The sequence below is a fragment of the Procambarus clarkii genome, chromosome 86 (genome assembly GCF_040958095.1).
Source record: "Procambarus clarkii isolate CNS0578487 chromosome 86, FALCON_Pclarkii_2.0, whole genome shotgun sequence".
NCBI classification, from domain to species: Eukaryota; Metazoa; Arthropoda; class Malacostraca; order Decapoda; family Cambaridae; genus Procambarus; species Procambarus clarkii.
In genome coordinates, this window is record NC_091235.1 from 6,226,147 (window position 1) to 6,242,658 (window position 16,512).

The window sequence follows — 16,512 nt, forward strand, 5'->3', positions numbered from 1 at the left end:
ATGTTGATCAGGATTGCAAATAATCTTCGTGCGGTGGAGCTGAGAATGAGAGAGGGCAGCGAGGGCACCGTCACTCAGCTCCTCGGCCCCGCCTCCAAGCACATAGAGACCATCCTAGATCACCTAGAGACTGAGTTGCAACCTGAACATCCTCATCGAAAGCTTCCCTGGGAAGCTTGGCACGGTCACTCCTAAGGTTATTCACCTCGTAATAACCCTGCATTAAGGTTATTAAAGCGTTGAGCTTTTTTCCCTTAAACAAAGAGGCCATTAACAAGCGGGGGTAGAGAGGGGGTTGTTACGTTAAATATCCAGTAGAAACAGTGGTGGTGGTCAGAGAACCTGACATCCACCGCTAGTCTGCAACACACCGCTTCTCTCTATCCACCAGCTTCATGTCCCTTCCAAAGCAACCTATTCTTATCCGTGTCTGCCCTCACCGACCCTCCACAATGTTTCCTCAAGCGATCCTTCACACTATCCAGCTAACTTCTCACGTCCACCTCACTATTCTCTCACTCTCTTTCCATTGATGGTGAATTAAACCCAATTTACAAAATCCTCGGTGCTTAAGACGTGCCAGAGTCGCGTTTAAAAGAATTACAGAGTGGGAATGCATTCACGAGCAATTAAAATAATTTTATATAATACATCTGATATTTTGTCAAATAAATGTTGTGTGATGTGTTGCTTGTGTCAGATAACGATTACCAAATATACAACATTAATATTTTATGCCTACAAGCAGTGAGAACATTCAATTGTGTCGCAACAAAGAAAGTATTGAATGGTTACATGGCTGTGTTGCTGACTGCGTCAATGTGCAGAGCAAGTGTGTAACTTTAAGGTCATCCACCATTAACTGGAGTAAGGTCATCTACCACTAACAACTGGAGTAAGGTCATCCACTATTAACAACTGGAGTAAGGTCATCCACCACTAGCAACTGGAGTAAGGTCACCCACCACTAACAACTGGAGTAAGGTCGTCCACCATTAACAACTGGAGTAAGGTAATCCACCACTAACAACTGGAGTAAGGTCACCCACCACTAACAACTGGAGTAAGGTCATCCACCACTAACAACTGGAGTAAGGTCACCCACCACTAACAACTGGAGTAAGGTCATCTACCACTAACAACTGGAGTAAGGTCACTCCACCACTAACAACTGGAGTAAGGTCATCCACCACTAACAACTGGAGTAAGATCACCCACCACCACTGACAACTGGAGTAAGGTCAGCCACCACTAACAACTGGAGTAAGGTCAACAACCACCACTAACAACTGGAGTAAGGTCACCCACCACTAACAACTAGAGTAAGGTCACCCCACCACTAACAACTGGAGTAAGGTCACCCCACCACTAACAACTGGAGTAAGGTCACCCCACCACTAACAACTGGAGTAAGGTCACCAACCACTAACAACTGGAGTAAGGTCACCCCGCCACTAACAACTGGAGTAAGGTCACCCACCACTAACAACTGGAGTAAGGTCACTCCACCACTAACAACTGGAGTAAGGTCAGCCACCACTAGCAACTGGAGTAAGGTCAACAACCACCACTAACAACTGGAGTAAGGTCATCCACCACTAACAACTGGAGTAAGGTCACCCACCACTAACAACTGGAGTAAGGTCACCCCACCACTAACAACTGGAGTAAGGTCACCCACCACTAACAACTGGAATAAGGTCACCCACCACTAACAACTGGAGTAAGGTCACCCACCACTAACAACTAGAGTAAGGTCACCACCACTAACAACTGGAGTAAGGTCACTCACCACTAACAACTGGAGTAAGGTCACCCACCACTAACAACTGGAGTAAGGTCACCCACCACTAACAACTGGAGTAAGGTCACTCACCACTAACAACTGGAGTAAGGTCACCCACCACTAACAACTGGAGTAAGGTCACCACCACTAACAACTGGAGTAAGGTCACCCACCACTAACAACTGGAATAAGGTCACCCACCACTAACAACTGGAGTAAGGTCACCCACCACTAACAAATGGAGTAAGGTCACCCACCACTAACAAATGGAGTAAGGTCACCCACCACTAACAACTGGAGTAAGGTCACTCACCACTAACAACTGGAGTAAGGTCACCCACCACTAACAACTGGAGTAAGGTCACTCACCACTAACAACTGGAGTAAGGTCACCCACCACTAACAACTGGAGTAAGGTCACCCACCACTAACAACTGGAGTAAGGTCACCCACCACTAACAACTGGAGTAAGGTCACCCACCACTAACAAATGGAGTAAGGTCACCCACCACTAACAAATGGAGTAAGGTCACCCACCACTATCAACTGGAGTAAGGTCACTCACCACTAACAAATGGAGTAAGGTCACCCACCACTAACAACTGGAGTAAGGTCACTCACCACTAACAACTGGAGTAAGGTCACCCACCACTAACAACTGGAGTAAGGTCACCCACCACTAACAACTAGAGTAAGGTCACCCACCACTAACAACTGGAGTAAGGTCACCCACCACTAACAACTAGAGTAAGGTCACTCCACCACTAACAACTGGAGTAAGGTCACCACCACTAACAACTGGAGTAAGGTCACCCACCACTAACAACTGGAATAAGGTCACCCACCACTAACAACTGGAGTAAGGTCACCCACCACTAACAAATGGAGTAAGGTCACCCACCACTAACAAATGGAGTAAGGTCACCCACCACTAACAACTGGAATAAGGTCACCCACCACTAACAACTGGAGTAAGGTCACCCACCACTAACAACTGGAGTAAGGTCACCCACCACTAACAACTAGAGTAAGGTCACTCCACCACTAACAACTGGAGTAAGGTCACCCACCACTAACAACTGGAGTAAGGTCACCCACCACTAACAACTGGAGTAAGGTCACCCACCACTAACAACTGGAGTAAGGTCACCCACCACTAACAACTAGAGTAAGGTCACTCCACCACTAACAACTGGAGTAAGGTCACCCACCACTAACAACTGGAGTAAGGTCACCCACCACTAACAACTGGAGTAAGGTCACCCACCACTAACAACTGGAGTAAGGTCACCCACCATTAACAACTAGAGTAAGGTCAACCACCACTAACAACTGGAGTAAGGTCACCCCACCACTAACAACTGGAGTAAGGTCACCCACCCCTAACAACTGGAGTAAGGTCACCCACCACTAACAAATGGAGTAAGGTCACCCACCACTAACAACTGGAATAAGGTCACCCACCACTAACAACTGGAGTAAGGTCACCCACCACTAACAACTGGAGTAAGGTCACCCACCACTAACAACTAGAGTAAGGTCACCCACCACTAACAACTAGAGTAAGGTCACCCACCACTAACAACTGGAGTAAGGTCAGCCTCCACTAACAACTGGAGTAAGGTCAGCCACCACCACCACACCAACTGGGTGATGGCCGCCATCCATCACTCTGGCGACGTATAACAACAAGTCAGTGGACACAACCGCGTCGCCACTTCTCATGAGGCAAAGTGAAGACATCTTCAAGACACCCACCAAACACCTCCAACACATCCCCAAGGTCTTGAGAGAAACAACAGCCACTTAAGAGACAACAACAAAATTACAACAAAGGAAAGGGAAGGAAACTATCAGGGGGGAAAGTGCCAATCAATTACGACTATATAGCACTTGGAAGAGATCAGGATAAGGATTAGGGATAGGACGGGGGTAAGGAATGGTGCCCAACCACTTGGACGGTCGGGGATTGAACGCCGACCTGCATGAAGCGAGACCGTCGCTCTACCGTTCAATTGTTTGCTGAAACATCAAAGTACAGACCTCCAGAGGTGACATGTCGAGAACTCAGCTGTCGAGGTGTGATAGTTACGAATATTATCCTAACAATGCCATGTTTGCATATATCAAAGTTTACCAGAAAACTCAATTATAAAAATAGAAAAAGAAAACGTGGTTCACCATGAAAAAAACAAAACTGGGATCAAATGCCTTAATCTTGCACATTGTTACCGACGACATTGAACAGAAAATACGATTAAATTACAAATATGAAATAGAAAATGATTTGTCATTAAAAAAAATGAATCATAAGCCATTAGGGAACATGAGCATACAAGAGCGTGAGTTTAGAGGCCGGGTCCTCAACCACTGTCAGCAGGGGGAAGCTGCCCTAGTTAGGATATATTGGGGCCGCGCTGAATGGCGTCTGTAAAGAGAAATGAAATTTGTTGAAATTTGATGAAATGGAGATTGCCCTAACCACGTTTACACGGCAAATAGCTTCAGTAAACGCCAGATTATACCACATGCCCCGGCAACGAGGCTAACATTGAAATGTATATCGTATACATATTCTCGTACTAGTATGTATACAGATCATACAAACGGGACAGAGGCGAGACCAAAGAGCCGAAGCTCAACACCCGCAAGAACAACTATGTGAATACTCCCTCTGTACATACCTCTAACCCTCCATCAATTTCCCTCCTTCCCTCCCACCTTCTCCCCCATCTCTCCTTTGGGGGGGGGGGGTGGTGGAGGAGGGGGGGGGGAGACACACACACACACACACGGTCTCCAGTCCCATATATCCCCAGTTGATTAACGGTTGAGAGGCGGGACCAAAGAGCTCAACCCCCGCAAGCACAACTAGGTGAGTACGATCCCACGCGCAAAAATAGTGAGGAAATTGGAATTAACTAAACAGGTTTCAGAAGTCAACTCCGTTTTTAATCTCAAAAGTCGGTATGATATGAAAATAATGAAACATTGCATTAGACAACCAGCAGCAAAACAGGCGTGGTCCAAGAGCTAAAGCTCCGTGCTGCAGGCATATATAGGTGAGAACAAACAGGTAAGTACACCCAATATGTACACTGAAATAATATATTTACACATGGATGCACATAGCCTATCGAGCTTGTCATGTCGACACAGTGATGCCACGAGTGGTGGTGGTGTTTCAGATTTAGCTACTCAGAACGAAGTGTCCATGTAGCACGGGCTATGGTGAGCCCGTGTGTGTGGACGACGGATGTGATCAAGGTAATATACACTGAGAGAACAGGTAATAGTATCATCATTGGGTACAATTTTGCCCCGAAGAGTAAGTTTATTGGGGATTTTTTCATCGCTAACCACAGAAAATTAAACGCGATTCTCCCCAGAAAATGCTTCATTTTCATCGATAATTGGTCATTTATCTTGTAATAATTATCAGGCTTGTGGACACGCATTTCTACCCACAAGCGTTGGGCGAGACGCGGGCGGGTAGGAGGCTCCATCAACGCCTTGAGCTTCAATAGACAGATATAAAAATAATTCTAACCATCAATATGTTAGAAGGTCGCCGATCCTCAGTAATACTGAGGAAATTCCAAAACATTTTCTGAAACCTCGATAGCGGCGTCGGGGATGAGGATAACCAGAGAGACTCGCCATCAGTGCATAAATGGAGGCTCTCATTATATACATGCATCGTTATCATCATCATGCGGTTATCATTCCACACAGGCAGGTGTGTGTCCTTTAATCGTTGTTGTGGTTCCATGCGCCATGCGGTCCACTCACACGACCAAATCCTTGGGTACAACCCTGAGGCCATTTATCCAGCCTTACAGAAAATGAAATGGCCGTCAAAGGCATCGAGAACGGGACGCTCCGCAACAAGAGGCAGAACAGGAATAAGCCACAAGAGTATATAAGGTCGCACCACATGCATATTAGTGATCAGGTCCAGGCCCTTATGCTCCTAAGAGCTTGGGTTCCCTATAGAGGACGACACGCGCAGACGCGGATGGGAAAATGTGATTGGCTGGCAGGGGGTCAGGGAGCTCGTACTTGTCTACAAACTGACTGATGATTCATTAAGCTGTCGCTGCAGCTGGTTTACAATCTCCTCTTGATGCCTATACACGAATCAAACCGGAGGGGACATGGATCTGTGGCTCTAATATACCCAATAATTTATTTTTAAGTGAGGATGTTATGACCCAGCATAATCAATTCCAACTGGATTGACTCTGGTGTTATCTTAACTGCCAAATGTATACCTTTATTGCCATTATTAGCATTTACATTTTGGCCTATCTATATTGAAATATCATTATATACACGTGTATGCTACTGTATGCTAATCTTTGTATTGTTTTATGTGGTTTATGATTTCTGTGTAAATGCTCTTTTTGCTAGTTTCGTCGACCGGCGCTGCCTCCTTCCATCGCGTGCGTGTGTGTGTGTGTGTGTGTGTGTGTGTGTGTGTGTGTGTGTGGGTGGGTGGGTGGGTGTGTGTGTGTGTGTGTGTGTGTGTGTGTGTTTGTGTGGGTGGGTGTGTGTGTGTGTGTGGGTGGGTGGGTGGGTGGGTGTGTGTGTGTGTGTGTGTGTGTGTGTGTGTGTGTGTGTGTGTATGTGGGTGGGTGTGTGTGTGTGTGTGGGTGTGTGTGTGTGTGTAGTTGGCAAGCTTCTTGTTTGTTGTATATACATATTTGTATAATGCTAATTTTGTGTACTTGGACATCTACACAAGTCCCCAAGGTGTATGTATACGTAAGAATATTTTTCTGTTTGTTTTCTGTACTCTGTGTTGAGGTATATATTAGGTACGGTGTTGGTACTGTGAGCTGGCCTTGTGGTGTCAGCCAGCAGTTGTCTCACTGATCTGTTTGGGTTGTAAGGGGTTGCAAGCCTTGTGTGTGCTCTCTGGATATTATGTATATATATATATATATATATATATATATATATATATATATATATATATATATATATATATATATATATATATATATATATATATATTGCCGTCTTTCAACTATGTAAAAAAGTAGGACTATTTGTGTGGATCAGAGTATTAAGTGTGTTCAGTAGATTCGTAAATTGTAACTATTGTGGTAAGGTGACGTTATTATTAGTTGAGCCTTTTGGGGACTCATATTTTTGGTGCCTGTGTGGATATTACTCTGGAGCGATGATTCTGGACCTAGACAAATTTCATGGTTTGTGGACCTTAACTTTTGAGATGAGATTCCTGACATTATCAGAGTTTCCAGTCATTGTAACTAACGTTTGAGGACGAGTAATTGATTTCGCCATTTGTCAAGTCATTTTGGACTAACTTCCATAGAGAGTTTCTTGACTGTCATATTACCAGTCACTGTGGACTGTTTGAGAAGAGATTTTCGGCTCTGCCATTTGCCAGTCCGGTTGAGACTTAGTGTTTCTGAAGGTAAAGTGATAGTTCACTGACTTGTGTTGTTGATGTTCATACCGAGACATTACACCGCACTCTGGTTATGTAACATCACTACCCATCATGTTCACATCCTTTCAGCCAGTCTTGAGTGGACTAGTGTACCAATGTTATTTGGTTATCTGTGCTTAGCGATATCTAGCTATGACTTTTGCTGTGTGTTAATTTACTTCATTGTTATTTGCTTGAGTATGTATAGAGAGATTTGTGTATACAAGAAGAGGTGTCATGTAGATAACTTCGCCCCAGTAAACTGGTGGAGTTTACTCAGACTTTCACTCTACTCTAGACATAGTACCGCCGGATAAGTTGAAGCCAGGTGGCTTATTGATTTATGAGGGGAGGCTCTATCACGAAGTAACAACGAGGAGGCTTGATCGACGACCGGGCCGCGGGAACGCTAAGCCCCGGAAACACCTCAAGGTAACTTCAAGGCATCCCAGGAGCCTTGCTGTGGATCACGACAGGGGATCTTGGCAACACAGACCAAATGAAGACTTCTTGAGACCCGCCAGTGATCCCTCCAGCTCAATCAATTGCTGAATAGATTGAATAGAATCCGGTTCCTCATTGGCGGACCCCCAGTAAGAGTGGTCAAGACGGCCCCCCTGGCAACGTGCTGCTAACAAGCGTACACAAGACAGTCATTTGCTCTCATACATCAGAAGAGCTTCACTTCCGGGACTGTCGTGTCCACTTGTAACTGTAGTACAATGTATAGACCTGGGCTATGCTTTGTGGCCCATTTCTCTGAGATGTGAAACGGAATTCACTGGATATATATAATGTTTTTCTTAGCTTGAGAAGGAAATTGAAAAATTAATTCTCCGAAGTTCATTTTACTATTTTATTAAGGCTTGACGCTACGAGAAGACAATAACTAGTACACGTGTATATAATATTTCAAATACTGCAGAATGAATTACATTGTAATATAGGTACCTTGACAAAGGGATTACCTCAGCGTATCCAGTCTGAACTGATTGGGCTGAGTCATCACAATCTCTCTGGGCTTTTTTTTCCCCTATTCCACTCACCCCCCCCCCCCAACCCCTGGGCTTCGTTTCACCTAATTCCCCTTCTTGGGTTTCCCTTCCTAAGGCCTCTCATCGTCTCCACTGGGCTTTCCTTTCCCTATACCTTTCCCTGGGTATAGGGAAGGGAAGTCTTCTCTTCTCTTCGACTCTTTGGCTCTGTTTTTTTGCCTTTCCTTTCCATCATGTACGGTTGCCTTCCCATCCCTTACTACCCTTCTCTGGACTTGCCTTCTGCTAGTCTTTCCTCCCACTCCTCTTTAATTCTTGTCCTCTCCCATCCCTTGACTGTCCCTTCCATTACCCGTCTTTCATTCCCCTTTCCTACTTCCTTGGCTTTCCTTCTGTTCCCCCGGGGACTACCCTGTCACTCCCTTGCTTTCCTCCTTATTGTCTGCTCCTTCTCCAAGTCCTTAACTCGTCTGGTAGCTTGCAAGGATTTCGGGAGATTCTCGAGAGAATGACGAAAAACGCGGTAAGTAAACGAGGAATGTTAGGTATTGTAATGAATTGAACATAGATTAAATTTGCAAAAAATATGCTTTTGTTCCAAAGAATTTCCCAGACGATTTCAATATTCCCCATATATATATATATATATATATATATATATATATATATATATATATATATGTCGTACCTAGTAGCCAGAACGCACTTCTCAGCCTATTATGCAAGGCCCGATTTGCCTAATAAGCTAAGTTTTCCTGAATTAATATATTTTCTCTAATTTTTTTCTTATGAAATGATAAAGCTACCCATTTCATTACGTATGAGGTTAATTTTTTTTATTGGAGTTAAAATTAACGTAGATATATGACCGAACCTAACCAACCCTACTTAATCTAACCTAACCTATCTTCATAGGTTAGGTTAGGTTAGGTGGCCGAAAAAGTTAGGTTAGGTAAGGTTAGGTAGGTTAGGTAGTCGAAAAGCAATTAATTCATGAAAACTTGGCTTATTAGGCAAATTGGGCCTTGCACAGTAGGCTGAGAAGTGCGTTCTGGCTACTAGGTACGACATATATATATATATATATATATATATATATATATATATATATATATATATATATATATATATATATATATATAATGTGGGGCTGATGAATGTAGAGTCATAGGCAGGGCTGGGTCGTGCCCCCCATAACAATGACGTCTTTAAATGTTGGATTGTTTGGTGCTGAGCCCATAGAGTTTTATGATTGCGTTTAAAATGCTTAATAAAATCCATCGTCACTAATATTAATGTAGCATATGGCGTTCTGCATAATGATGAAGTATTCTAAGCCTCCAGAAACGATGACAGAAAGACCTCATGACCTCATTTAGACAGAAAGCCTGTCTAAATGGGGTACACTGAGGTACCAGCTTAGTATGAAGAGAACATTGTAAGAAAGTGATGAGAAATGTTTACTGAAGATGGTTACAGTGATGATGGTTAAAGCTGTGAAGACCGTGAGCAGTAGTTCAGTTCAATTTCTTCCTTTTTAATGCACCCCATACCCATCCCGTGGGCGGTGGTGTAAAGGATGACAGCGGCACATAATCGGTTCAGGAACTGAACCCTCTAGTTCGTTTAGCTAAGCAAATAACAATCTTTTGACGCTAGTTACACAATTATTAATGTTATATATACATGTACACATATACATACATGTAAAGTAGTGTAGATAGTTATCCCATTTCCAACGCGAGCAATCAACAGCCCTGGAAACACAAACCAAAACTGTCTCTATTTTCCGCTTGTTACAACTTGTAATAAAGTTGTTACATCTTGGTTAAACGTGTTTATGACGTATTAGAACGTTGTTACAACTTGATATATTGATTGTTATAACTGGTTAGGTGGTGTTGAAACTTGTTCGAACGTTGTACCAACGTCGTAGTTTTGATATGTGTTTGGTGGGAGGTACCCCAACACTATCGAGCCCATTTGAAATAACATCGCGACAAGGGGGTGGGGGCGCGCCCTCCCCCCCCCCCCATTTCCAGGCCCCCCTCTTCTCCTAACAGTCTGACCAATCACGGCCTGGCTGTCATTATCAAGACGCCAAGGCAGACTAAGAGGTCGCGGCGACCCCGGACAAGAACACGACTGTATAGCGGGTCTGGACGTGAAGCTCTCGTTACGGGGCAGCGGTAGAGGGCCACTTCTGTCTCCTCACACACTATCTCCTCTCAATCAAGTGATATTCACGGCGGCTCAGAGGGCGCCCTCGTTAGCAGAAGATCACAAATAATTTGGTCCATTTGAGGTCCGTTTAGAGAAAATTGGATCGAGCAAATTGGCCAATTGAGGAGAAATATGCTCGCTGCCTTAAGTAGCTGTCTCTATAAAATAATTCTTAAGCTCTCGGATGGGAAACATTATGACCCGTAATTTCAGGAGAAGGAGCTGCTTTTGGACTTGTCGACTTGTCCGGTTCCTATATCCGATGAGGTCATTAAGCGGACGTGAAAGTCCCGGTAAGGCCAAAGGTTAATGGGATACCGGTAAGGTCGGCGAGGCAAGGGTGACAGGGGGGGGGGGTGAGTAACACTGTTACTCACTTGGTAACACTGTTATTGAACACTGTAATATGAGCTGACATATGATGGTTACACCGGAACCAAGAGGTACACTGCCAACAAGGAAATGCTACACAGGATTAAATACGCTGCCACCATCTGCCTTGACCATTGAGACTATATCAAGCAACGAGGCAAGAAACATTGCTTGACTTGGAGAGTACTTTCTCTAACTGTCATTAATTATGGGACGGTTGTCAGCCACTATATCCAAAAGGCTAAGAGGGTTCAACAATTGACACAGACGGGAAATTTAACACGAGTTTATTGAGAACAAAATTATGCTAATCACCACTTATAAATCCTACTCTAACACTAGCCAAGAGTTAAGAAATTTAGACATGGAACAAAACCTCAGAGATCACACACATTACCTAAGACCTCTGTTTCTCCATCCGGTGGATTCACTCTGTCTCTCCCTGGCTGTGAGATGTTCTTCACAGACCCTCTCTCGACCCCGGTGTCCCACACTCTGTCCCCAAGTCTCTACAGGACCAATATATACCGTCAAAAAAGGGGGAGGGGAAGATTTACTGTTGCTACCTAGATCGAAAGAGGTTGGGCCACACGTGCACAAACACTCAAGAATTTTCATTAAGCTTGTTTGACATTTACCATAAACTGTTTAAGAGAGGAATTATTAATTACACGTGTGACTGACCTTTGACTTGGCTAAAAGGGGGAGATCCATGGATGTTTACACATAAGAATCTGGGGGTCTAATTCCCTTGCAATGTTTGACAAGAGTATCATGAAATATTACATACATGAAACTAGCTGACTAAGACTAACCCAGGACTTTTTAATCAACATATAAGATAATCCAGAGGTCATCTGGGCTGACCTCTTGGAGAAGGCTTCCCTGGGTGTGAACTCTAAGGGGGGGGGTCATGGGTGTTACACTAGCAGCCATGTTGAGTTTACTCAGACTAGCAGCCATGTTGAGTTTACTCAGACTAGCAGCCATGTTGAGTTTACTCAGACTAGCAGCCATGTTGAGTTTACTCAGACTAGCAGCCATGTTGAGTTTACTCAGACTAGCAGCCATGTTGAGTTTACTCAGACTAGCAGCCATGTTGAGTTTACTCAGACTAGCAGCCATGTTGAGTTTCCTTAAGTTTGTTTAAGTATTGTAGGATCTGATAGCATCATATTGTGTACTTAATTCTAGCTTGTTTAGTTCATTTATTGTGGACGCTATACCCATTGTGTGAGTGGTAGTGGGACCCATACCCATCTTGCGGGACCCACAGCATCTCCTGTGAGCGGTACTGGGACCCATACCCATACTTGGGCCGTCGGGAATTGAACACCGACCTGCAAGAAGTGATACCAGTCCAAGTTGTAGTTAAATGAATTAACGTTTTTTCTATGTTCTTTACGTTGAAGATGAGTTTACGGTTATGTTTCAGCTACTTATTTTGTTATAATTAGCTCAGGGCATATTGAAAGGTCACTGTTAGTTAAGTTAAACACCACTGGGTCTAGCCAGAGCTTGGACGGGTGACCGCGTTGGCCGTCTCATTTTTGGGCGGGGAGACGGGTCTCTTAGTACATTTGGCTTCTTTGTCGACTCTCAATCTCGGATCTAGGGTTCGGTTCCCGGGTGGGAATGCCTCTGTTCATCTACAAATAAATAGGCGCCCGGGAGATAGGCTACTGTTGTGGGGTTACGTCCTGGGAAAGATGTAACCCATACTGACCCCCCAGAGGTCAGTAATTGACCTCTGGGGGTGACCTCGATATTATCCTAGTGTTTGTAATGTATATAATCTTATAATCTAACATTCGATTATATATACATATGGGTATAGATGTAAATATATACTATATATATTATATATACATATATATACACATACACACATACATGCATGCATACATACAGGCTTCCTGCCCCCGACATAACGATTTATTATTACTAAAAAGGTGTCATGTAAATATTGCCAAAAACTATGCAAGTTACCCGGTGAGACAGAAGTTTTAGTTTTCTTTAGTAATATTTTAGTTGAAGAAAACTAACTTTTTAAGAGATACTATGATATTTTTTAACATTTTCGAAATACTACTTTCTGAATTAATCTATTTGTTTTAACGAAAATAAAATGCAATGACGCATAATATGTAAAGGCACTTAAAATAGTGTGCCTCGATCACTCCATTACCCAGGCTCAAACAATCCCCCTATATTGTATAATGATTAATCCTACACCATCACTCAACACAATCATTTTCTTGGATTTTCAGTGCCCAATAACCAACTGTACTATATGTAAGACAAGATATCTCGAACCCTGATTATGAGGGGGCACATTTACCTGAATTTACCTGAGGGCCATGCATGCATACATACGCTAGGTCTTTCTGAAGATGTGGTCTCCATGCTTGGATGCAATAATCCAGGTGGGGGCACACCAGAGATTTGTACAATTGACTACCTTATGTACACATGTATATCAACCACATGTCTTATCTACCATATGTATATGCATGTAATATATATGTGTTCTGGTTAGCATTGTTAAAGCACTACAATCACCTGTGTTTGAGTGCTCAATAATTCATTACTCTATGACGAGTAAGAGATCTCTAACCCTGTCCTTGGTGGACAGACGAAACTGTATATATGCTGGTTAGCATTGTAAATGCATAGCCTCGTCTGTTATAGAAAAATTAAAAAAAAAAAATATTATTATAATTGTCTAAATATTAAGCATAATTTTCTCTAAAGTGCGGGTGAGATGTAGCCACATTGCTTTCTGTCACTATTGCTTGCTCCTCCGACAATGATTGAATTATCAGGAGCAAAGAAGCACACACACAATAAATTATTATCCATCTCTTACTTAAATTACGTTAATTACACATTAATAAACACCGGATGACGACACGCAATACGCAGATAACATTTCTGACTAATGTTACGCTCCTGCCTCTTACAAACGCCTTTTCTCTCTAAACAAATATATATAATGACCATGATTTACAGGTGCCATCAAATTACTTACTGGTGAACAGGATGCAAATCGGCATGAATAACAATTAAGCTAAAGACAGTCACTAAACACATGCAAATTTAACGAGATTAAACGCCTTCTCGTCAATTTGTTTACTGTTTAACCTTAGTTATTCCTGAAGTAGACTTGAATACTCAGGAGGCTTAACGTGCCCTTCCCGCCGAAGCCGTAAATGTCAAGCCATTTTTTCATCTTAAAATCTATATAGAAAATATCCTCTGGAACAATAATGGGGGGGGGAGGTCATTGACAATCTTCCGGCTTCCTGTCCCAGTCGAGGCCACTAGAGAGATAGTGATCTTCAGGTAAATTTCAGTTACATCTGTACTTAAATCAGCTACAATAAAGAAATGCGGTAAATAACTTCAATTTTCCTTCAAGTCGACCATTGGAATACCTCCGAAGGTCTACTTAAAACCAGAAATAAGTAGCATTCAGTTCTTAAGATATCTAGACATCCCTCGCTGCGAGTCGCACAAGAACGTCCCTAGGAATGAACACAACAGACCATAACAGTACTTGGCCAACACACGTGCAGTACTTTCAACTTGAATTATATCAGCTGTGTACTCAAGAGATGCACTTGCAGTAGCTTGCGAGCCGCGATGTAGAAAGTCGACGGACCGCTTGCGGCCGGAAGGCTCGCGCACGTACGTTTCACATCCTTGCTCTAAGAGATGGTGCACGGCCCTCGAAAAATATATTGGTCTCCCCTTCCCTAATAACTCTTACATGTTCTGTAATAATACACACACAACCAGTATTGATAGAAAACGAGCACACATTTACCTTGCCTCGAGGGGTATCTCTCATAAACAGCGCGTGGGCGGGAACGACGGCTTGGGAAGGCGCAGGGGTCGGCTCCTGCACAGAAAAAAGGATGATTTATTTTAGAATTTTGACTTGTTAGTTCCAATGTATTAGCAAATGTATTCCATAATACATCAAAATACAGTATTGACCGAACATCAATAGCGCCTCTTCCCCCATCCCCTCCATAGCAGTATATGTAGTTGAAATAGCAACATTCTGAAACAAAAACTGAGCAAAACATACTTATTTGTCTACTTTACATTGGTGTCTACTTCACAATGGTGTCTACTTCACAAGAGCACATTCGTGATTTTGGGATGTCCTAGATAACATCCTAATCTAAATTCTAAACATTAGTTTAAACTTTTGTATAACAAAAATCATTTAAAAGAGTATTATTAGTAAATGAGCGTCAACTAGCCCTTCAATTTTACTATCTTTGTCAGAGTAGAAGCATTTTACTTGAAAATTTTGGAGTTTTGTATATAATAATATCATTAGTATTATTGAGAAAATCCATAGGAGCAGTGATGAGGGTTCGAACTTATGGAGTGGGTGTTCCCACGCAAATGCACTAGCGACTACAACATGACATGGTAAAAGGATTGCAACCTGGGATTCTACTGAAGACATATTTCCTGAGGATTTTCACACACTCCCGCCATGCACTCTGGCTCAGTCATCCAGGACTTGTTCTACCTCTGACGCCCCTCTTTCAACACACAGAGTAATCACACTAACGTGACAGCATCAATGAGAAAATCCATAGAAGATGATTTTCTCCTGCTCCTACGGACCACTCTGTGTATTATTATTATTATTATTATTAAAAACAAAGCTACTTTTTACCTTAACAAAATTTAAATTGTGGAAGCAAAAATATGCCCTATGGCTACTTTTTTCTGGATAAATATGCATGGATCACCTCTGAACAAGCACTAAAACATGGTTATATATGAAATTAATACATTCACTAAGATTTCAAAGTTCACGAGAGCAGCCAGACTAACTCAAGGGGTGAAGAGAGCCTACCTTGCCCAGGAACTTAGCGAGCCTCTTGAAAGGCGTCTCTCTTTTGGAGACAATTGCTAGAGCACCTCCTTCAGTCACTGGTCTACCAGCACCTCTCTCCTCCTGCACGGTAACTGTTCTTGTAGGAGAGGTGACGCCTGATCTCGTACCACCTCCAGACACACCCGCGGAATCCCGACCTGTGAAAGAAGTAAGTGTGAATCTGAAAATATATGTTGAGGAAAGGTGCTGACGGAACAGCATCAGTGCTGGAGGACATTACGTATACTCGGCTATTTGCACCAGCAGGAGTGAGTTTAGGATTGATTGTTGCCTTTTCCTCTCTAATCCTCTACATGATAAATAGTACAAAACATGGCCTTTTTATAGGTGGGGAAAAGTCCACATATTGTACTGTCACCTATAGTAGCGTTAGTCGCTATTTTGAAGGCGCGATTCGCTAGATAGAATACAGGGGGGTGCTTACTGGTGAGTCCCGGAAGCTTGACACCAAAGCGATCCAGGTACGATCTTCTGGGCTTGCCGTTGACGTCCGGGACTTGTTTTGCTGACGAAGGTTCGGACTTGGGCTCGCCTGGGAGGCCAACATCTACGCAGCCGCTGCCCACAGCTTGGCCCAGACGGGATATGCTGTCCGCTGCGCCCTTGCTCACACGCTGAAGCAGACACTAGGTGAGTACACTAGGTGAGTACACTAGGTGAGTACACTAGGTGAGTACGCTAGGTGAGTACGCTAGGTGGGTACGCTAGGTGAGTACGCTAGGTGGGTACACTAGGTGAGTACGCTAGG